We start from the raw sequence: 24,645 nt of genomic DNA on the forward strand, positions 1-24,645 counted from the left end.
CTATTGATGTGGTGACTAACCTCTCCACTGAGGATACCACTACTATTGCTGATGAGAATGCCAGGTCGAAGACATTGCTTGAAATAGGCATGTACAAAAGCCTCAAAGGGAATCAGACACTATATGATGTCCTCAAGAAATAGATTCTGAACTGAAACCCTAGGAAAGAGGGTGTTGGGTTCGAGAGGAAAATGAATGTTGATGGTTCTTACTGGAAGCCTGAGCAGTACCCCAAAACCACATGGGTTGCTACAAAGAGCCGTTCAATGGACCCATCCACCTTATCTGGTTTCACCTGTGCTAACCCCATTATCATTGATGAATCCTTTGATGCCAATTATAAGCTGTTTATGAATCAGAATGGTGAAGTGTTTGCAGGTTTATTGGTACTAACTGCAGGAATGGGCCACCTTGGAAGAAGATATGTGTTCCCAAAAGATGTCATGAGAAGCTTCCCGTGAATGTCATCATGACACCACCTGGGAAGAAGACAACCCCAGACCAAAGGCTTCATATGGCCCAAGGGATTCATACAGACAGAGGACCTCACAAGGTCACCCTAACACCAATGTTTTGCAGGGAAACCATCATCGGACTCATGAATATGAGCGTGTTTCTTCTAACCGCTATGTTCACAAATCTAAGAACTTTTTTGCATATTCTTATGAGTATTATTCACCTCCTACAAGATTATTTGCTTGGGCTCCAAAGCCAAAGTTCTCAGATGCTGCACTTAGACTTATTGCTACTAAGTCACCCCTGAAGATGTGGGTGGTTAAGAAGAATTAACTTTCTCTTGCAGGGAAAGGTCTCCAGCCAAAAATCAAAGACTTCTAACGCCAATGCTGGGGACCTAAAACATCTTTGTGGGATGCAAGATAAAGTGCCAAAATGGCCTTACCATATATTTCGTCCTGGGGTTTCTTGACAAGCATCCTATCTTACCTAACAAGAATCTAAACTTTGATAGTACTCTTGTTCGTCAAATGTTTGAGCTTCACACTTCTGTTCATGAAGCCTATCCCCCTAACTGCACTGTAGAATTCGTCACCGAAAGCGACTGAATGGGTCATGGATAGTGGATGCACTAACCACATGAATGGTGATCGAAGTCTTCTCATGGATTCAACCCTACGTCCATCCACTAAAAGCCACATCACGCTCGCCGACGATACGTCTCCAACGTATCTATAATTTATGAAGTATTGATGCCGTTATGTTATCATTCTTGGATGTTTTACAATCATTTTATAGCAACTTTATATCATTTTTTCGGACTAACCTATTGACCCAGAGCCCAGTGCCACTTGTTTTTTTGCTTGTTTTTAACATCGCAGGAAATCAATATCAAACAGAGTCCAAACACCGTGAAAGTTTTTGTGGATTTTCTATGGGCCAGAAGACTCCCGATGGGCCAGAGCAGCACCTGGGGGCGTGCCAGGCGTGCCCAGGTGGGTTGTGCACACCTCGGTGGCCTCCCGCACCCCCTCTTTGCCCTATAAAATCCCATATATTCCAAAAACCCTCGGGGGTTAACCTAGATCGGAAATTTCGCCGCCGCAGGCCTCTGCAGCCACCGAAAACCAATCTAGACCCCGTTCTGGCACCCGCCGGAGGGGGGAATCATCTCAAGTGGCCCTCTTCATCATCCCGGCGGCCACCATGATGAGGAGGGAGTAGTCCACCCTCAGGGCTGAGGGTTTGTACCAGTAGCTATGTGTTTAATATCTCTGTCTCTTTCTCGTGTTCTTGAGATGTCATGATCTTGATGTATCACGGGCTTTGTTAATATAGTTGGATCGTATGGTGTTTTCCCCTCTCTATCTTGTTGAGATGAATTGAGTTTTTCCCTTTAAGATTTCGCTGTTATCAGATTGAATACTTTTATGGATTTGAGAGCACTTGATATATGTCTTGCATATGAATACTCGTGGTGACAATGGGTATCATATTGATTCACTTCATATGTGTTTTGGCACTCAACTTGCGGATTCCCGCGGTGACATTGGGGTAATCTATGCATAGGGGTTGATGCACGTTCTTGTCTTTTGTTTCTCCGGTAGAAATCTTGGGGCACTCTTTGAAGTTCTTTGTGTTGGATTGAGTATTATGAATCTGAAATTATTTGGTGTTATTTTAGTACGAACTCTTGGATAGATCGATCGAAAAAATAGCTTCGAGGTGGTTTCGTACCCTACAAACGATTTCTTCGTATGTTCTCTATTAGATAGGAACTTTGGAGTAATTCTTCATCGCACTTTGAGGGGTGGTTATATGATCCAATTATATTAGCACTGTTGAGAGATTGCACAACAAAAGTACATACCTAGGCCTCATTTATTCAGATTATAAAAATATTTCTACCATCCATATCACACTTTTATCACCATCTCTTCGCCGAACTAGTGCACCTATATAATTTGCCATTGTATTAGGTGTGTCGGGGACATAATAAATTTCTTGTATTTGGTTGCTGGGTTGTTTGAGAGAGACCATCTTCATCCTACGCCTCCCATGGATTGATAAACCTTAGGTCATCCGCTTGAGGGAAAATTTCTACCGTCCTACAAAACTCTGCGCTTGCGGCCCAACACGAGTCTACAAGAATAAAGTTGCGTAGTAGACATCAAGATCTTTTCTGGCGCCGTTGCCGGGGAGGTTAGGTAAGCGGCACTGACACCCCGTCAACGAAGATCTTTCTTGGCGTTGTTGCCGGGAGGTGAGTGCTTGAAGGTATATCTTTAGAGCTTGCAATCGCAACTTTTAGTTTCGTGTTTTATCACTAGTTTTGTTTACCAAAAGAAAACTACAAAAAAATGGAGTTGAGGTTGCATCATGTTATTCATCTTTATAATGTCTTCCATGAAAATGATGGAAATGAAAATTGTGCTCAATTGATAGAAGAAGAATTCTATAAAATGTTTGACAAAAAATCTTTGAATGATGAGCATGATTGCAATGTTGTTGGTATAAACTCTTTGAATATCCATGATGCTAACGATATACAAAGCCATAAGATTGGGGATGTTATATTTGATGAAGATGATATTTTTAGTCCCCCAAGATTTGATGTGTAGATTTTTTATAATGATTGCATGCCTCCTATTTATGATGGTGAAAGTGCAACTATCCCTGGGTGGTTTTGGTAATTACTAACAACATATAGCTCATTGAACTAATGCTATATCAAGATGATCATTTCAGAAAGTTCAACGATTGGCATGGCATGGATTAGGAATGTGGACCCCTCAAAATGCTAAGGACACATAGTGGCTCAAGCTCAAGACTCTACATTTTCATTTTAGTGATCCAAGATCACATTGAGTCCATAGGAAAAGCCAAAACTATTAAAACGGGATGAGGTGTTGCTTAATGGCTTGCTTGCTCAAAATGCTTAGTGATATGCTCGAAAAGCCCTCAACCAGTTTCTCATATCCACATATGTCCCAAACCAAAAGTCAAACTCGACCCCGCCGATTTAATTTATCTGGCGCCACCGAGTTCATTTGACATAGCCACTGCCAGAAACCCTAGTCACTTCGGTCTCACCGATAGGGATCTCAGTCTCACCAAGATGGGATTGCAAACTCTATGTTTCCCTTCGTAACATTTCAGTCCAACCGAGATGAGCAATCGGTCCCACCGAGTTCGCAATGCAAACTCTCTGTTTCCCTTTCATAACGTTTCGGTCTCACCGAAATGAGCAATTCGGTCCCACCGAGTTTGCCTGACCAACTCTTTGTTTTCCTATTACAGAAATTGGTTCTACCGAGTTTATGTGATCGGTCTCACCGAGATTACGTCATGCCCTAACCCTAATGAAATCGGTCCTACCGAGTTGATATGTCGGTCCCACCGAAAATCCTAACGTTCACATTTTGAACTAAATCGGTCAGACCGAGTTTTCTGATTCGGTCCCACCGAGTTAGGTAAATTGTGTGTAACGGTTAGATTTTGTGTGGAGGCTATAAATACCCCTCCACCCACTCTTCATTCGAGGAGAGAGCCATCAGAACGTGCCTACACTTCCAGCATACATTTTCTGAGAGAGAACCACCTACTCATGTGTTGAGACCAAGATATTCCATTCCAACCATAAGAATCTTGATCTCTAGCCTTCCCCAAGTTGCTTTCCACTCAAATCATCTTTCCACCAAATCCAAATCTGTGTGAGAGAGTTGAGTGTTGGGGATACTATCATTTGAAGCACAAGAGCAAGGAGTTCATCACCAACACACCATCTATTACCTTTTGGAGAGTGGTGTCTCCTAGATTGGTTAGGTGTCACTTGGGAGCCTCCGACAAGATTGTGGAGTTGAACCAAGGAGTTTGTACGGGCAAGGAGATCGCCTACTTCGTGAAGATCTACCCTAGTGAGGCAAGTCCTTCGTGGGTGATGGCCATGGTGGGATAGACAAGGTTGCTTCTTCATGGACCCTTCGTGGGTGGGGCCCTCCGTGGACTCGTGCAGCCATTGCCCTTCGTGGGTTGAAGTCTCCATCAACGTGGATGTGCGATAGCACCACCTATCGGAACCACGCCAAAAATCTCTGTGTCTACATTGCGTTTTCTCCCTCCAAACTCCTCCCTTTACCTTCATATGCAAATGTTTTTACATTCCGCTGCTATACTCTTAGATTTTCATGTGTAGGTTGATTGCTTGACTTGTGCTAAGTTGCTAAAATCTGTCAAGACATAAAATTGGGAAAATGCTAGATTTTTAATTAGTCAAGTAGTCTAATCACCCCCCTCTAGACATACTTTCGATCCTAAAAGTGGTATAATAGCTTTGGTCTCCATTTGCCTTGATTTCCATAGCTTTTGGTGATCATATCCTTGGTTTCAGAACCTAGGAGAGTATGGCATCTAGCGAGGGAAATTACCACCGTAGAGGTCCTTACTTTAATGGTACTAATTTTGCTAGTTGGAAGCATAAGATGAAAGTGCATATTCTTGGACATAACCCCGCCGTTTGGGCTATTGTGTGTATTGGCTTGCAAGGTGAATTATTTGATGGGGGAGAACCGAACCATGAAGCTAGCGTGGAAGAGTTGAAGATGCTGCAATACAACGCTCAAGCTTGCGATATCCTCTTCAAAGGATTGTGCCCTGAAGAATTCAACAAAACCAACCGTCTTGAGAATGCAAAGGAAATTTGGGATACTTTGATTGATATGCACGAGGGTACTGACTCTGTCAAGGAATCAAAATTGGATGTGCTTCAAAGTCAACTTGACAAGTCCAAGATGAAGGATGGTGAAGGTGTCACTGAAATGTACTCTAGGCTTGCTCTCATCACAAATGAGATTGCCGGCTTAGGAAGTGAAGAGATGACCGATAGATTCATCATCAAGAAGATCCTAAGAGCCTTGGATGGAAAATATGATACCGTGTGCACATTGATCCAAATGATGCCAAATTACAAAGATCTCAAGCCAGCAGAAGTAATTGGAAGAATTGTTGCTCATGAGATGTCACTCAAGGATAAGGAAGAGATTCACAACAAGACAAGTGGTGATTACAAAGCCTTATGTCATGCTCCTAGATCATCAAGTGAGAAACAAGCCTTCAATGAAGAATTGAGCTTAATGGTGAAGAACTTCAACAAGTTCTACAAGAGTAGAAGCAAAGAAAGAGGTTCCAAGTCAAGGTCCTACAATGAAAAAAGATCTTCTAGTCGTGAGCGTAATTGCTACAATTGTGGAAGACCCGACACTACTCCAATGAGTGTACGGCTCCCTACAAACGAAGAGAACATTCACCCAAAAGGAAAAGTAGAAGAGAAGAATCACCACCAAGAGAAAGAAGGAGTAGACATGATCGTTATGAACGAAGAACATCACGGAGAAGCAAGGATTCAGAAAGGAAGGACAAGTCATCAAGGAGCTACACAAAACGAAGACATCAAGCTCATGTTTGTGAATGGGTATCCGGCTCCGACTCCGACAATCACTCCGAGAGAAGTTATCACCCCAACTCCGAATATACTCAAGATGAAGGTGTTGCCGGTCTAGCACTTGTGTCAACCAACTCCTACGACATATTTGACTCACCAAATGAAGGAATTGGAAGATGCTTCGTGGCTAAAGGCCCAAAGGTATCACACCCCGAGTATGTTGATTTCAATAGTGATGAAGATGATTTGCTAGGTGATGATGATTTACTTGTTGACAACTCTAGTGATTAAAACTATGATGAACTTGCTATTAATCATGTTAATCAAGATAAAATGAATGATGATGATAAGAAGGAGATTGAGCGTCTAACTAAAGAGCTAAACAATCTTTAGTTAGCTCATGAAACTACCTTGCAAGATCATCGAGAACTTTTAAAGACTCATGAGAAGCTACACTTTGAAAAGCTCAATCTTGGGCAAGGGCATGGGTTCTTAAAAGCAATCAATGATGATCTTCGCAAGAAAAGTTCTTCTTACATTGCCAAGCGTTTACTCTTGTCTACTTACATGCCACAAGTCAAATCTAGCAACAAGAGTAAGAAAGATTCTTCTTCTAGTAGTAACAATAATCATGCTAAATCCAATGTTGTTGCTTCTAATAGTTCTCTCGATTCCACTAACGATTCTCTTCGAAAAGTTACACTTGAGCAAGAAAATAGCTTATTGAAGGGAATTATAGAGAAAGGTGTTTACAAGAGCCTTGCCCAGAGTAAGCAATTTGAAGAAATTGTACGCAAGCAAGGAAGGCACCAGAAGAATCAAGGTGTTGGTTTTGAACGAAATTTCAATGCCAATGGATTTGAGTGGGAAGAAGATCAATACCCCAAGACGAAGTTTGTTCCTCAACAAGAGAAGTATGATCCTACTTCCTTCCAAAGGACACAAGCTCAAGATGATCTTCCACCATAAGACCACAAGCAGAAGGGCAAGGACAAGCTTCAAGAGGAGATTGATGCATTTGAAGAAGCTCCTAAGACCTTGGTCAAGTGGGTTCCCAAGACTACATCAAGTTATACTTCATCTAGTACGACTACAACTCCAAGGATTCCAATCAAGATGATATGGATCCCGAAGAACAAGAACTAGAGAGTTTTTGAGGGTGACTCTGCCAACATACTTCACTCATATCATTTTGGCTAGGACAAGTGCAAACAACTTTCACATCCTGCACTAGTTCAAGGAGTCACAAACCCTCTTGTTGGTAAGACAAGGGACAAGGTAACCTAATGCCTTCATGGACATCATATTATGTGAACTTCACTCTATGTCTATGGATGTCCTTGTTTGTCCCTTGTGGGACTAACCCGTGTAGGTATTGAAAGTGCAACTCACTCCAATGGATTGATCCAAATGATCTACATCAACATTGAGCATCCACGTCTTCAACATCTACATGAAGTCATCATCGAAAAAACCCAAGGTTAGTTCATCCCTCTTAGGGGGGATATCACATCTAGGGGGAGCTTTACTCAAAACAATTGAGCTAAAGCAACTCTAATGGTGTGATCACAACATTGCTTTATGTAAAAGTGGTAACCCCACTTGTGCTTAGACGATGAGTATGACCTATGATCAAATGTTCTCATTTGACTCCTAGGTCAATATACTCATATATAGATTACCTAGTCATCGCCAATTGCTTGATAGATGCTAGAGTGTTTGTGCATGCTTTGTCACATATTTTATTTGCCATTTTATTGTGTGAGCATGTTGATTGCATATTTTACTCATTCGAGGACATCCACTTGTTGTTTTGATTGTTTGGCTCTTTCTCTTTTGCCAAGTGGATGGACAAGAATGCCTAAGAACCTCCTCTAGCTATCTATGTTTTTCTCGTCTCAAACTCTATTCATGCTACATCACAAAGTTTGATCAAGTCAGATTCAAACCACTCTATGTGAGGAGCACCCGGATTCCCTGATTCGACATAGACTTAAACTTCCAAAACCTCTCTGTGCATTTCGGTCTGATCAATTCGTCCACTTCAGTCACACCGAGGTCACTGAGTTGATCTAGGTTTTCAATCTCGGTGCAACGGATTTGAACTCTTCGGTCACACCGAGTTGCAGTAACCGCTCGCGATTCTGCATCTCGATGTCACCGGGTTGTTCCACTCGGTCACACCGACAGGGTCAGGATATATACCCACCGATGAGATTTTGGAAATTTCTTCAAAACCCTCCATCCCGTGCATGTCCTGCTCTACCGCCTCGGGTCTCCTGATCATCTCCTCATCGCCAGCGACCTCCCGCCGCTAGTTTTTGTCGCCGTCAATGGGATTCAACCCCTCTGTTGTCGCCGTAGTGAACTCACCGTCGAACTAGGGTATGAGTTCGATCTTTTGTGCTAATTCCTTACTCCGATTCTTAGCACAATGGAATGCCATGTTCTTTAGCACGTATGAAATCAATCTATCCAGAGAAAACATTCCTTAGATTAGGTTTGATTCGAAAATTTAGGGTTAGGTTTCCGCCGAACTCATCTCGGACCGACCGAGTTGTTGAAATCGGTCTCACTGATTCAGCTTAGGCCATTGCACTTGCACTTTTCGGTCTGACCGAGAGTTGCAAATCGGTGCGACCGAGTTCCACTCTCTGTGAAACCCTAGCAATCTCGGAGTCACCAAACTGTGACTCGGTCTGACCGAGTTCACTAGTTTAGACTCCAAAATTTGCTTCGGTGTCACCGAGTTTAACAAATCGGTAGCTCTGAAATGCTTTCTATGGAGAACTAAAACTAAGTTTTTGACTCATCTATTTTGCAAAAACTCTGCACTTTGTGATGCTCATCCAATCTACTTATCTATATCTATTCATAGGGTTTGCTGTCAGTTTGCCTTGCCAGAATGTATGACTAGAGTGATAGACAAAACAAATCAGAAGAGCAAGTGCACTTGAGTGAGGGCACTAGACCCTCTAGCAGCTATGATGATGGCAGCAGGAGCACTCCAAGCAACCTGCCCAAGGCAGCAACTAGATCAAGGAAGAAGAAAACCTCAAATTCTGAGGATGAGGACTATGTGGCTACAAAGGAGGAAGTTAGCTCCAAGAAGAAAGTCTTGAAGAAGGAATATGGAACTGCTGCTGCAACAAAGCCTGGTTTGCATAAGAAGGCACCTGCTAAGAAAGTTCCAATGTCTAAAGCCAGATCTTCCACTCAGGAAACCATGGAGTTCACACTTGAACCAAAGGAGACTGGTGAAGGCAAGAAGAGGATAGAGAGGGTCAAGAAGACCACTGCCAGAGTCATTGGGAGATCCTCTATGATGAGGGATCGAACTGAAGAGGAAGAGGAAGAGGATGATGCACCATCACCCAAGTCCCAGAAGGTGATGGGGGATGCAATTAAGTCAGGGCTGCTACTTCAAAGCCCAAGACTGCCCCCAAGGCTGCTGCTCAAGCTAAAAAGACTTCAAATCCCAAGAGGAGCACGAGGAACATTCCAGCTGCAGAAAAGAAAAATGCCCCAGTGCCTGAGATGGAAGAAGAAGATGCTGAAGCCCAAGTGCTAAGGAAACTTAAACCAAAGATTCCAGATCACAATGACACCCATCCAGTGGTCTGAGACTTTGGAGACAGAGTGATCCCTATGTTGTGAGAAGGAAAACTGCTGTGGACTACAGGTTACACACCAAAGAGTAACAAGATTTCCATGAAACCATTCTGCTGGACAAGAAGCCTATAGTTTTTGACATGAAGTGGGCTGATTCGGAGTACATTGATGAGAATGAAGATCATTTTCCATGTGTACATGAGAGTTTCAGAGCATGTGGTGTTGACGAGTTTGTGGGTCGAGAGCTAACAAAATGGAATGATGAACTCATCATGCAATTCTACTCCACTGCTCATTTTTATCCAGCTGGTAGAACTGTATGGATGTCTAAGGGTACAAGGTACCAATCAACTGTTGAGGCGTGGGCAAAGTTAATAAATGCCCCTAAAGAGCATGAAGATGACTTGAATGTCTATGCCAAGAAGAAGGAAGACCACAACTCTATGGCCAACATGTACAAAGAGACCCCAGATAAAGCTTTGGAAACACATAAGCTTGGATCTGTACATTACTTGTTGTCTGGTCTAGCTACAATCAACACTATATTGAGGCATACATTGTTGCCCAAATCCGGAGATCACAAGATGATTAGAGGCCATTCAATCAACTTGCTGCAGATATTTGATGTGCCTTAGAAATTCAAGGTAATGAGCCTGATTGTTGAAACAATCAAAAGGACAGCCGCGGATCAGAAGAGATCTTGTGGGTATGCTCCACATATTCAGGTGCTCATCAACTCCAAGATGGGCCCAAGCACTTATTTGTTGGACAAGGAGCATTTACCTTTGAGACCAGAATTTGAGGATAATACTATTGGATGAATGAGGATGATCCCACATCAGTGCAAGCACAAGAGAAGAGAGAGAAGGCAAGGGCAGAGAAAGCTGCAAAGATGCCAAGTGTTGAGGAGGCATCTCAAGTATTCCAAAAGTCAAAACAAGACCAACTTGCATATATAATTCAAGCAACTTTGAGGATTGAGAAGGCCTTGGCCACCCTAAACAAGAATCAGGAGAGCTTGGAGAGGATTATTGAGACCAAATTTAATGATCTTGATCTTAAAGTAACTGAGATGTAGACAACTATTGAGCAGCTCCAGGAGGAAGCAGAGGAGAAGAAAGGAAAGGCTACCACAGATGCTTTTCAGAGAGTGCCTAGAGGTCTGCTGCAGTGCCCATGGCTGACACTAGAGCAACTACTTTAGCACCAGCAACAACAACTTCAGTGCCACCTCTAGTTGCCACTCCACCAGCTCCAACAACATCCTCTGATGCCTTCGTCCTTGGAGTTCTCTCAACACCACCTCCCGAAGATGAAGCCTAAAGAGACGCATAGCACTATGCATTTTTAAATTTTTTGGTAACTTGTTGCCAAAGGGGGAGAAATGTATAGATCATAGGCTTTGAGAGAGAGAGAGAGAGAGAGTGTGTGTTTTGCTTCTTTGTCTCTCTTGCTATTTGCTTGATACTTCTGTGTGTGCTCGATTAACACTCTTTATGTCTTTGTGTGAGATACTTGTTTGTATGATCATGTGGTTGATCATGCCTACTTTAATGTTTGCTTGGATGATATTATCTTTTATATCTCATATATGATCATTCACTTTGCTTGGTGATGAGTGCATGTTTTTTACCTTCTATCATTTTGAGCGCTCCACCAAGATGTATGTGACATGGAAGAGTAACCCATGATCCTAATCGATTGTGCATTTGCATTCAAAAGAAAATTTTAAATAGTGCACATATTTAGGGGGAGCTCTTGCTTATCACATACTTCTCAAGCGACGATGTATTTCAATCTTACTATCATTTGTTGAAGCTTTGATCTATATGTTGTCATCAATTACCAAAAAGGGGAAGATTGAAAGTGCAACTATCCCTGGGTGGTTTTGGTAATTACTAACAACATATAGCTCATTGCACTAATGCTATTTCAAGATCATCATTTCAGAAAGTTCAATGATTGGCATGGCATGGATTTGGAATGTGGACCCCTCAAAATGCTAAGGACACATATTGGCTCAAGCTCAGGACTCTACATTTTCATTTTAGTGATCCAAGATCACATTGAGTCCATGGAAAAGCCAATACTATTAAAAGGGGATGAGGTGTTGCTTAATGGCTTGCTTAAAATGCTTAATGATATTCTTCAAAATCCCTCAACCACTTTCTCATATCCACATATGTGCCAAACCAAAAGTCAAACTCGGCCCCATCGATTTGATCTATCCGGCGCCACCGAGTTCATTTGACGTAGCCACTGCCAGAAACCCTAGTCACTTCGGTCTCACCTATAGGGATCTTGGTCTCACCGAGATGGAATTGCAAACTCTTTGTTTCCCTTCGTAACGTTTCGGTCCAACCGAGATAAGCGATCGGCCCCACTGAGTTTGCAATGCAAACTCTCTGTTTCCCTTTTGTAATGTTTCGGTCTCACCGAAATGAGCGATTCAGTCCCACCGAGTTTGCCTGACCAACTCTTTTTTTCCTATTACAGAAATCGGTCCTACCAAGTTTATGTGATCGGTCTCACCGAGATTACGTTATGCCCTAACCCTAATGAAATCGGTCCTACTGAGTTGACATGTCGGTCCCACCAAAAATCCTAATGTTCACATTTTGAACTACATCGGTCTGACCGAGTTTTCTGATTCGGTCCCACTAGTTTGGTAAATTGCGTGTAACGGTTAGATTTTGTGTGGAGGCTATAAATACCCCTCCACCCACTCTTCATTCGAGGAGAGATCCATCAGAACATGCCTACACTTCCATCATACATTTTCTGAGAGGGAACCACCTACCCATGTGTTGAGACCAAGACATTCCATTCCAACCATAAGAATCTTGATCTCTAGCCTTCCCCAAGTTGCTTTCCACTTAAATCATCTTTCCACCAAATCCAAATCTATGAGAGAGAGTTGAGTGCTGGGGAGACTATCATTTGAAGCACAAGAGCAAGGAGTTCATCATCAACACACCATCTATTACCTTTTGGAGAGTGGTGTCTCCTAGATTGGTTAGGTGTCACTTGGGAGCCTCCGACCAGATTGTGGAGTTGAACCAAGGAGTTTGTACGGGTAAGGAGATCACCTACTTCATGAAGATCTACCCTAGTGAGGCAAGTCCTTCGTGGGCGATGGCCATGGTGGGATAGACAAGGTTGCTTCTTCGTGGACCCTTCATGGGTGGAGCCCTCTGTGGACTCGTGCAGCCGTTACCCTTTGTGGGTTGAAGTCTCCATCAACATGGATGTACGATGGCACCACCTATCGGAACCACGCCAAAAATCTCTGTGTCTACATTGCGTTTGCTCCCTCCAAACTCCTCCCTTTACCTTCATATGCAAATGTTTTTACATTCCGCTGCTATACTATTAGATTTGCATGTGTAGGTTGATTGCTTGACTTGTTCTAAGTTGCTAAAATCTGCCAAGACTTAAAATTGGGAAAGGCTAGATTTTTAATTAGTCAAGTAGTCTAATCACCCCCCTCTAGACATACTTTCGATCCAATAGATGATTATATTGATGAAAGTGGATTTGGAGATGTCATGACTTTATTTAGTGATGAATCCACTATTTTGGAAGAGGTTTCAATTGCTTATGATGAGAATAAAGTTGCTATTTATTATGATTATGGTGATGACATGTATGCTATAAATAATAATGATAACCATGAAACTTGTCATCATGATTTTACAATCACATGATAATTATTTTGTTGAGTTTGCTCCCACTACTATTCATGAGAATAAAATTGCTTATGTGGAGAGTAACAAAATTTCTATGCTTGTGGATTATGAAAAGAATGCTTTATATGATAGTTACATTGTTGAATTCATTCATGACGCTACTGAAAATTATTACGAGGGAGGAACTTATGCTTGTAGGAATTGCAAGAATATCAAGTTTCCTCTCTATGTGTTGAAAATCTTGAAGTTATGCTTGTTTTGTCTTCCTATGCTAGTTGATTCTTGTTCCCATAAGTTGCTTGCTCACAAAAAACCCTATGCATAGGAAGTGCGTTAGGCTTAAATGTGCTTGACATGTGTTTCATTATGCTCTTATTGTGTTTCAATTCTTATCATTTATGCGAGCATCATTGAAATCATCATGCCTAGCTAAAAAGGCATTAAAGAAAAGCACTTGTTGGGAGGCAACCCAACATTTAACCCTACTATTTTTATGTGTTCACATGATTAGGCTACTGTAGTAATCATGTTTTATAGCTTTCGTTTCAATAAAGTGCCAAGTAAGACCTTTGGGATGGTCTATGGTGATAGTTGATTTGATCTTGCTGAAAAACAGAAACTTTTGCGCCCAGTAAAATAATTTTCATTTTTTACAGAAGCATGATAAAATCCTGATTATTTTTGCACAAGATTTATATAGATATTTACCAGGATTTCCTAATTGTTCAGTATTTTTGGACTAGCAGAAGTATGGTTGTTGTTCAGATCATTACAGACTGTTCTATTTTTGACAGATTCTGTTTTCAATGCATACTTTGCTTGTTTCCTAGTTTCTATGGCTTATATTGCTCAATATAAATTGCGGAAATGATAAGGTACATTAGGCATTGTGTGATAACAATTATGGATCTTGTCTTTTACAGTACCAAAGTGAATGATCTGCTTTATCATACTAACCTATCTCACGAAGTTCCGTTAAGTTTGGTGTGATTGAAGTTTTCAAGTTTTGTGTGGGATGTTGATATTAATAAAGAGTATAACAGGGAGAGTTGGGGGCCTCCACAAAGCTTTGGCGTTGCTAGCCGTACGATCGCCTGCCTGGATATCTCTTGGGCTGCTGCTCCACGGAACTATCTACTTCACCTGTGGTTGATTGGCCTGGATTGTTTCTTGGGCCGGTGGACTAGCTTAAGCAGACAAAGTGTATATGAAACACAAACGTCAGTAGATGTTTCCTAAATTTTGCTAAAAAAAGTTGTTTCTCAAATAAAAAATTAGGTAGCTGCGTGTGAGCGGGGCATTATCTTCTGCCTTTGATAGTAATGTTGAGGCTCACAATCTTGTGAAAGTCGTGTCTTCTTTGTGGGCGGGCCATCTTGTCTGGCTAACATCTCCACCATCTATTATCTGTACTAGCAAAAGGGCCCATGCGTTGCAACAGGAGAAAGAATACCACATGCTCTTAATTTACAAAAAAAGTAGTCTATAATCTGAGTATTTGTAGCTATGGTCCAAACAAAGATGGTCTTTCCCTACAAAAGCGCAACTTCAAGATTCCACATGCATTCTATTTACACACGGCTTGCATGTAAATTTAATATGTACAAAGAAACGGGCAAGTGATCTTCAATTTTGTCTCCAATCCTGATTTTACTGAGATGTCCATCCACAATCCGGATCAGTACCAATATGAAAGAAAGACAGATAATGCACTATTGATTAAGATTGCATCCTAGATAGTATTTTTTTTAATAGTTAATAGGTAAAATAACATCATATTTCGATTCTATATATTTTTCTAATTAAATTCCATATATAATATGTTAACTTTGGAGTTATGGTTTAGAAGATATGAGTATTTTTAAACACATTTGATATGTATCACGGGTTTAATGGCAGAAACATCAGGTTTTTTCCATAAAATAGCATGACGGACTAAGAATACCTATTTCTTTTATTAGTAGGTATAGATTCCCCAAAACATTTTGCAATAGACGGTGGTTTAAAAAAAAATTGCTCGTGTTGGCGTCGCAGCGCCACACAGCATTGACGCCCCACTGCCTAACTCCCTCACGTGCGCGTGGCAACAATGAGAAGGTCTAACAATATGGGAATCAAGCATCGCTAATTCTTTTTTTAGGGGAAGTGACACTATTTTTTAAAAAACGATAAAAGATTTGTCTCATCGATTAATTAAGTAGAAAAGATTGCTCGGTTAATTTATCTTACCAATTATGCTATTGACTATCATGTATGTTCTCTAAACCTATGTTACTTATTCATGTTTTTGTTTCCAAGATATCTTTCATAGACACTATTCATTTAAAAGGTAGAGCAATCACTTGACTAATTCTATTTCCCGAGACAATCGCAATACTACATTTTTACCATTGTCTAATATATGGGCTAGTTCATGCAAGTTTAATTTCTATATTTTATATTTAAAAAATTACATGATATTTCATCATTCTATCATAAAATTGGCGGGCGCAGCAACGCGCGCCATCATGGTCTAGTGAGGAGAGTAAGGAGTGACAAGACCCTAATCTTGGGGATGCCCAAAGCACCCCCAAGGTAATATTCAAGGAACATCCAAGCAACTAAGCTTGGGGATGCCCCGGAAGGCATCCCCTCTTTAGTCTCCAACATTATCGGTAACCTCACTTGGAGCTATGTTTTCATTCGTCACATGATATGAGTTTTACTTGGAGCATCATTTTATTTTGTTAGGATTTTCTGGCTGTTATTTATAATAATTTTTTTCATCGGTTAGTTCAATAAAAGTGGCAATGATAGCCTTTGCCATGCTTATTTTGCAAGTATACATATTGCTGTTTGAAAACTACAAGTTTATCATTGTTGCAAAAATTACCTAGAAATGTTAGAATGTGATAAAATGTTGAAACTTTTTGCAAAATGATCTCTGATAAATTTTCTACAGTGTGGCAAATTTTCATAACTCTTGGAGTTAGGGAAGTATTGATACTCTTGCATTCTTTACAGACTGCACTGTTTTGGCAGATTGCTATTATGTTTGTTGTTTGCATATGTTTGCTTGTTTAATGATTCTATTTGAGGATAGGAGTATTAAATATGCAGAGGCATTTAGTGTGCAATGTTGAATAATAATTTTAGTGATTTTCTACAGTAGAGAATGATAAGGTTTTTGCATTGGTTTATACTAACTTATCTCATGAGTCCTTGTCGAGTTTTGTGTGGATGAAGCTTTTGAGATTTAGGAAAAACTTTATATGAGAAGAATTAATGAGACACCAAAGCTCAAGCTTGGGGATGCCCAAGGCATCTAAAGATAATATTTCAAGAAGTCTCAAGCATCTAAGCTTGGGGATGCCCCGATAGGCGTCCCACCTTTCTTCTTCAACAATTATTGGTTAGTATCGGTTGAGCCTAAGTTGTTGCTTCTTCACATGATGTGTGCTATTCTTAGAATGTCATTTTATTTTGTTTTGATTGCTGTTTTAATAAAATGCTTTGATCTGAAAGTTTTTGAATAAAAGAGAGTCCTCAAATAGCTACCTATTTACTTAACTACTCGCTTGATCTTGACTTATATCTTTTTTGGAGTAGCTCGTCATTTACTCTTGTGCTTCACTTATATCCTATGAGTAAATCATTGAATGAATTGAATATCACAAAGTTGAAATTATATCATGCCTAGTGGTAGCTTCACATTGGGTTTAGAAAGTGAATCTTTTGAGGCTTGACAATCACAATATTGGTCATACAAGCAATTCACGAATAATTAGTATAAGGAAGAGAACTTTCACATTCAATACACTATCATGGAAATCTTTTGTGATTGTGAGCCCCCATCAAAATATTATATGCCAAAATTGTTGACATTGGACAAGGAAGACAACATAATGGTTTATGTTTGTTCATATTCACATAGAAGTTATATTATCATAGATCCTTCAACATGTGGTGCTTGCCCCCCATCCTTGCTAGCCAAAAATTCCGCACCAAGTAGAGATACTACTTGTGAATCCAAAAACCCTTAAACCCAAATCTTATCTTCAAGAGTCCACCATACCTATGTAAGGATTGAGCAAGATCCTTCAAGTAAGGTGTCATCGGTGCAATAAGGCAATAAAGATTGCTTCTAAAAGTGTGAGATCATTTAGTGTAAGAGAAAATTGAGCGTTGTACGAACTTGTGATGGTGAAGAATAAAAGCGACCGACTTCATAATAAAGGTTACCATCACAAGGGGCAATACAACTTGACATTATTTTGCACTAAGGGGTTGAGCATACAAACAAATAAGTGCATGGCAACCTCTGCTTCCCTCTGCGAAGGGCCTATATTTTACTTTTATGCAAAGAGTCAATGTTCTTCTCTCTATTCCTTCTTATTTTTCTATTTTGGCAAGCATCATGTGGTGAGGAAAGATCTAGGCACATATATCCAGTTGGATATGGGTAGCATGAGTTATTATTGTTGACATCACCCTTGAGGTGAATACGTTGGAAGGCAAAACAATAAGCCCCTATCTTTCTATGTGTCTAGTTGAAACGTTTTGCTCATGTGTATGCGGTGAGTGTTAGCAATCATAGAAGACTATATGATGGTTGAGTATGTGGATCTCTTACTTAAATTCTATTGAATAAGTTGAATTGCAATTACTTGGTGACTGAGAACATAGGTTGTTGAGTTTCAAGATAATTCGTTGTTTGAACCTTAACATGTGAATTGGTTACTACTTTAACATAAGAAATTTTATGAGAAATAATTGTTGTTATGATGCTAGTAAAAGTGATTGAAATTGTCATTGATCAAACTTGTGCACTTTGCTAGCATTCACACTTCATAAATTATTTCTTTTATCATTTACCTACTCGAGGACAAGTAGGAATTAAGCTTGGGGATGCTGATACGTCTCCAATGTATCTATAATTTATGAAGTATTCATGTCGTTATGTTATCATTCTTGGATGTTTTAATCATTTTATAGAAACTTTATATCATTTTTTAGGACTAACCTATTGACACAGTGCCCAGTGCCAGTTGCTGTTTTTGCTTGTTTTTTACATCACAGGAAATCAATATCAAACGGAGTCCAAACACCGCGAAACTTTTTGTGGATTTTGTATGGACCAGAAGACTCCCGATGGGCTAGAGCAGCACCTGGGGGTGCTCCGAGGGTGGCACAACCCACTAGGCCGCGCCTGGGGGCCCAGGCGCACCCAGGTGGGGTTTTCCCACCTCGGTGGCCTCCCGCACCCCCTCTTTGCCTACAAATCCCAAATATTCCAAAAACCCTCAGGGGTTAACCTAGATCAGAAGTTCCGCCGCCGTAGGCCTCTGTAGCCACCAAAGCCCAATCTAGACCCTGTTCCAGCACCCTGCCAGAGGGGGGAATCATCTCCGGTGGCCATCTTCACCATCCCGGTGGCCAGCACGATGAGGAGGGAGTAGTCCACCCTTGGGGCTGAGGGTTTGTACCAGTAGCTATGTGTTTAATCTCTCTCTCTCCCTCTCTCTCTCTCTGGCTCTCTCTCTCGTGTTCTTGCGATGTCATGATCTTGATGTATCACATGTTTTATTAATATAGTCGGATCATATGGTGTTTCCCCCTCTCTATCTTGTTGTGATGAATTGAGTTTTTCCCTTTGAGATTTCGTTGTTATCAGATTGAATAATTTTATGGATTTGAAAGCACTTGATATATGTCTTGCATATGAATACTCGTGGTGACAATGGGGTATCATATTGATTCACTTGATATGTGTTTTGGCACTCAACTTGCGGATTCCCGCGGTAACATTGGGGTAATCTATGCATAGGGGTTGATGCATGTTCTCGTCTTTTTTTTCGGTAGAAATCTTGGGACACTCTTTGAAGTTCTTTGTGTTGGATTGAGTATTATGAATCTAAAATTATTTGGTGTTATTTTAGTACGAACTCTTGGATAGATCGATCGGAAAGAATAGCTTTGAGGTGGTTTTGTACCCTACAAATGATTTCTTTGTATGTTCTCTGCTAGATAGGAACTTTGGAGTAATTCTTCATCGCACTTTGAGGGGTGGTTATGTGATCCAATTATATTAGCACTGTTGAGAGATTGCACTAGCGAAAGTACGGACCCTAGGCCTCATTTCCAAGCATTGCAATACCGTTTTTGTGCCCATTTACTATTTGCTACCTTGTTGTTTTTATTTATTCAGATTATAAAAAAATATTTCTACCATCCATATTACACTTTTATCACCATCTCTTCGCCGAACTAGTGCACCTTTACAATTTGCCATTGTATTAGGTGTGTTGGGGACATAAGAGATTTCTTGTATTTGGTTGCAGGGTTGTTTGAGAGAGACCATCTTCATCCTACGCCTCCCACAGATTGATAAACCTTAGGTCATCCACTTGAGGGAAAATTTCTACCGTCCTACAAAACTCTGCGCTTGGGGGCCCAACATGAGTCTACAAGAATAAAGTTGCGTAGTAGACATCAGCCGACACCGGTAAAAACAAGGTATTGGGCCTAGGTAGAGTTGCTATCTCAAAGGATCCACACATGGATAAAGTGATGCTTGTTGAATCCCTTGGTTACAATTTAATGTCTGTCTCAATGCTTTTCGATCTTAACATCATTTTGATATTTGGAAAATATCGTTGCCTTGTGCTCATGGAAACTTACAAGTCTTTAGTCTTCGAAGGTTATCGAAGAGGTGATCTGTATATGGTCGATTTCTTCACAGGACCACAGCTTGCCGTATGTCTTCTAGCAAAATCTTCAGAGTGTTGGCTTTGGCATCGGAGGCTAGGACATGTGGGCACGAGGAACTTGCACACTCTCGTGAAGAAGAAGCATATCATTAGCATCGAGGGCGTCAAGTTCAAGAAGGATCATCTTTGTGGTGCTTGTGAAGCCGGGAAGATGACTAGGGCCAAGCATCCCTCAAAGACAATCATGACTACATCACATCCCTTCGAGCTGCTACACATGGACTTATTTGGCCCTACTCGCTACTCTACCCTTACTACCACTGCACATCTCTATGGCTTCGTTATTGTTGACGATTATTCAAGATACAAATGGGTGCACATATTTCTCTATAAGACTGAAGTGCAGGATGTCTTCAGATGATTTGCCAATCGCGCCATGACCAATTATTTCATCAAGATGAAGCACATCAGTAGTGACAATGGCACCGAATTCAAGAACACTGGCCTCGACACTTATCTTGATACATTGGGCATCACGCATGAGTTCTCTGCTCCATACACACTTCAACAGAACGGCATCGTGGAGCACAAGAACTGAACCCTCATCGAGATGGCACTCACGATGCTTGATGAGTACAAGGCTCCAAGAAAGTTCTGGCCTGAAGCCATTGATACTGATTGCCACATGATCAACAGAGTTTATCTTCAAGAAGACATCACTACAAAAAAATACACTTCCGTGATGATACATGTTTGTCACAGTAGGTCATGTTTTCTGTCATGCATGTACATCCATGACGATTTTATGACAGAATCAAGATAGTCATACCTATGTTGTCGTAGAAGTGTTCCATGACATTACCAAAATTATCATCACCGAAGTGTCCACTTCCATGATGATAAATCACGCGTCATAGAAGTGCTTTCGTCTAGGGTGACTGACACATGGCATCCACCATAACGGGTCGCCGTTAAGCTATCGAGTTCCACTTTGGATCCGATAACCCGTTAACAGCGCGAACCAATGGGGATTTTCCACGTGTAAAATTCTCATTGGCGGCAGATCCACGTGTCGGCCCGGCGTTCGGACAGTTGTCATCCAGCGAATGGACGGAACGCGCCTATGATACGTCGACACGTGTCTCGGCCCAACAGTGGCCCATTCAGGTTAAAAGGCCGGGCCTGTCAAAATAAGTGGGTTGGCCCATTAGCAGGCTAATTGAGTCAAGCCCATTTACAAGCACAACCCATACAAGTTACACAGAATCAGCCCATCAAAGGCCCATTCTAGATTTAACAATTTCCAGCGCATCGTCATTTTAAGCCCGTTAACAGCCCGCTACGTCTTTGGGCCCAATTATGGCCCAAGCTTCTTTCGGCCTATTAGCAGCCCATCGTCAGTTCCAGCCCGTTAATGGCCCGGAACATCTTTCGGCCTTTTCTCGGCCCATTCTGCAGTTGGGCCAATTCTAGCCCGCTGTGACTTTAGGCCTGTCCTCGGCCCATTCGGTAAATAGGCCAACTCCTAGCCCATCTTGTCTCTCGGCCTATTAATGGCCCACACAACAGTTGGGCCTTTGACTTTGGGTCCATTAGGGGCCCACGTTCCGCAGGGCATCATTTCAGCCCAACGTGACTTTCGGCCTGTTAAAAGCCTAGTTTGCAAATTGGGCCTCCTCTGGCCCATAACACTTCAGGCCTCTTACTGGCCCTTAAAGTAAAAGGGCTGAGACAAAATTGACATGTATTTCGGCCTGCTAGAGGCCCGCGGGCCATTTCCATTTATACGGCCCTATCGAGCTTTTGCCCTGTTAATGGCCTGCTAAGAGCCGTTGTTACGGTGGGCCACATCATTTGGGATCCACTTAATATTATTTTGACCACCCCAATTAAGGCCCGCTTTGACTACACATATTTGTTCGTTTGTATGGCTTCCAGGAAATGTTTGGGCATGTTGGCCCCCATTTCAACGATATAGCACATTCAAGAATTATCCTACTCTATACTATCGCCTCTAAAAAACATACACTACACAATAAAAATACTAAGGCATAGAAACGTAGAATAATCCTACACTATACAATAAAGAAATTACAACCGAATATACCCACTGGGCATTATAGTTCGGCACTAGTGATAATAAAGCATACACAAACAACAAATTACATACACTAGACAAATAAAGCTCATACATCACGAACACACATCAACATAACTTACCATTTGAACTATAACCTCTTCAGAAAATAGGATTGGCCGGATTCAGATAGCACAAATTTCAGTATGCAAAATCTCCAATTCCTTCGTGGTTACCTCAGTGTCTTGTTTCATTTTTTGACTCCTGCATCTAATACCTGCAAGTCCAGTCTCAACTTGTTGATTGTACGTTGAGAATCATGTACACGTTGTCTTGCCACCTCTAGTTGATGCTTGGGAACATCAGCACATTCCAATTCCAATCCATAATCATTCGGTAATGGCCATGCCGCACTACTCGCAGATCTTTGTGTTGATGTCACTTCATCCTGAAATGTTTCTGTAAATACACATGACTAGGGCAAAAATATAGTTACAACAGTTAAGCGAGCAAGACAGACTATTTTGTACATGGCAAAATAGGACTAACAATAATGTTACACATCATTAAGCATAAGCAGGTGTTATTTTAATAATTATAAAAATGGTAATATGTGCAGCTCGCATACAGAAATCTTTCTTAGCTCACCAGAGGAGCATGATGTTGGAGCCAAATCCAAAACACAGCCAAATTACAAATTTAGATAGCACGTTGCATATAAGTAAGAAAGCAATTGGCCATTTTGTAGCTCAATTAAATTCTTAGGGAGCGTAATGAACAACAGATGGATTCATACAAACCTACTACAACAAGCAAAACTATGCAATCATTAGCCTAGTATAAACTAGATTGTGAGCCTCATGCAGTAATAGTTGGTTAATAGACTTCAAAGCTTCAGGTACACTTTTCCAGAGTAATTAAATGCTAAGGCCTTTAATTATGTCAACTAATAGTTATACAAGTACCCAACATCAGCCATCATTGTTTGGGCATCTCATTAATTAAGGACAAATAAAGCAAGTGAAAAGAGCAAATTAACTATGCATGAAACAAACAAGGAATTGAACTGTTGAGTTGGATACAGTGAGGTACCTTAACTGGTTGAACAGGCTCAGCGCTGCTCCTACTTCTCTTGGAAGGCTCATTCCTAATATCTTGTACTTGGAAGTCCTCAATCTTATCTTCATTGCACCCCCTCTGCAAGGTGACACAAATTAGTTACTCGTCTCCTTGGAAGATAAATATGCATACTTTCCAGTCTGCGAACAACACAAAAGGATGAGATTATAACAAAGCAACACCACATAATGAAAATGCCACATCTCTTGCACTTGCACATAATGAAATGAGCATTTACTATGTGTGCACTATGTAAAAACTAGGCATACCTTCGAACTGGATCTCCAGGTACTCTTGGAGAGCCTACTTTAGTGTATAGCCAAACCTTTATGTCACCTATGAGTTAGACAAGCCCCCACTACAACAGCCCTTAGTGTTTAAATCGTTGTCAAGCTCTGTTAGAGTGTTAGGTCAAGGACAACAAGTAATCAAAGCAAACATTCCTAGTATGGCTGGCTGATGCAAACAAGCAATTGAACAAATATGTGAGCAAATCCTACATATCAAGAAAAGAAGCAAAGAAGGAGGCTTAAAGACCATCACTTGACTAGCCAGATTTAAGGGGCATTTAAACATCATGTGCAACGTATGAACTAACATAAACATTGCATATTCCAGATTCTACAATGAAATGCACATGTATTAGGTTATGCCATGTATGATGATGCCTAAATGTACACTATAGCAGGCATGAGTGATTCATCATTGCACGCACAATTGAATTGCAGGTTAAGGGCCAGTTCTATTCTGCCTTTTCAAAGCTTATCGTGAAAATAAGCCATAAAAGATGTAAAGAAGTCATTGTTGAGTTATGGGCTTGGGCTTAACTTATAACGCTTTGGAGGGGGGTGTTTTGGGTAGAAGCTCACTAAAAATTGAAGGGAAGGGGAATAGTGAAATAACTCTGTTGTCTGCCTATATTACACTCAAAATGCAACTGCTCACGCCCGCATCACACCTGACCCTCAAGTAAAAACAAACACGCAAGAGTTCATTGCCCTGCCCGCTTGCATCTCCTCTCCCCTTTCCCTCTACCTCGATCCCCTGCCTGCAGCGCTAGGGTTCCTCCAGCAAGCCGTCGGTGACGATGTCCTGAACTAGAGGGTACTCACCACGTCGTCTCCCAATCAGTTGGATTGGGCCGAGGACCCCCATGGCCGTATGCTCATGGGCCAGTTCGGGCAGCCGATGTATACACGAGGAAGATTCAACAAAACTTGGTGATCAAGACAAGGACTCCTCTCCACCGGCATATTCGACTAGGACTCTTGTTATCCTAGGCCTCTGGTACATTATATAAGACGAGGCCAGACTAGTCAGTAGATTATTATGACATTACTCATCATATCTGTAGGGTTTAGACCATAACATACGATCTCGAGGTAGATCAACTCTTGTAACCCTTATACTCATCAAAGTCAATCAAGCAGGAAGTAGGGTATTACCTCCATCAAGAGGGCCCGAATCCTGGGTAAACATCGTGTCCCTTGTCTCCTGTTACCATTGATCCTTAGACGCACAGTTCGGAACCCCCTACCAGAGATCTGCCGGTTTTGACATCGA

Source organism: Triticum dicoccoides, chromosome 1A (assembly GCF_002162155.2).
Source record: "Triticum dicoccoides isolate Atlit2015 ecotype Zavitan chromosome 1A, WEW_v2.0, whole genome shotgun sequence".
NCBI lineage: Eukaryota > Viridiplantae > Streptophyta > Magnoliopsida > Poales > Poaceae > Triticum > Triticum dicoccoides.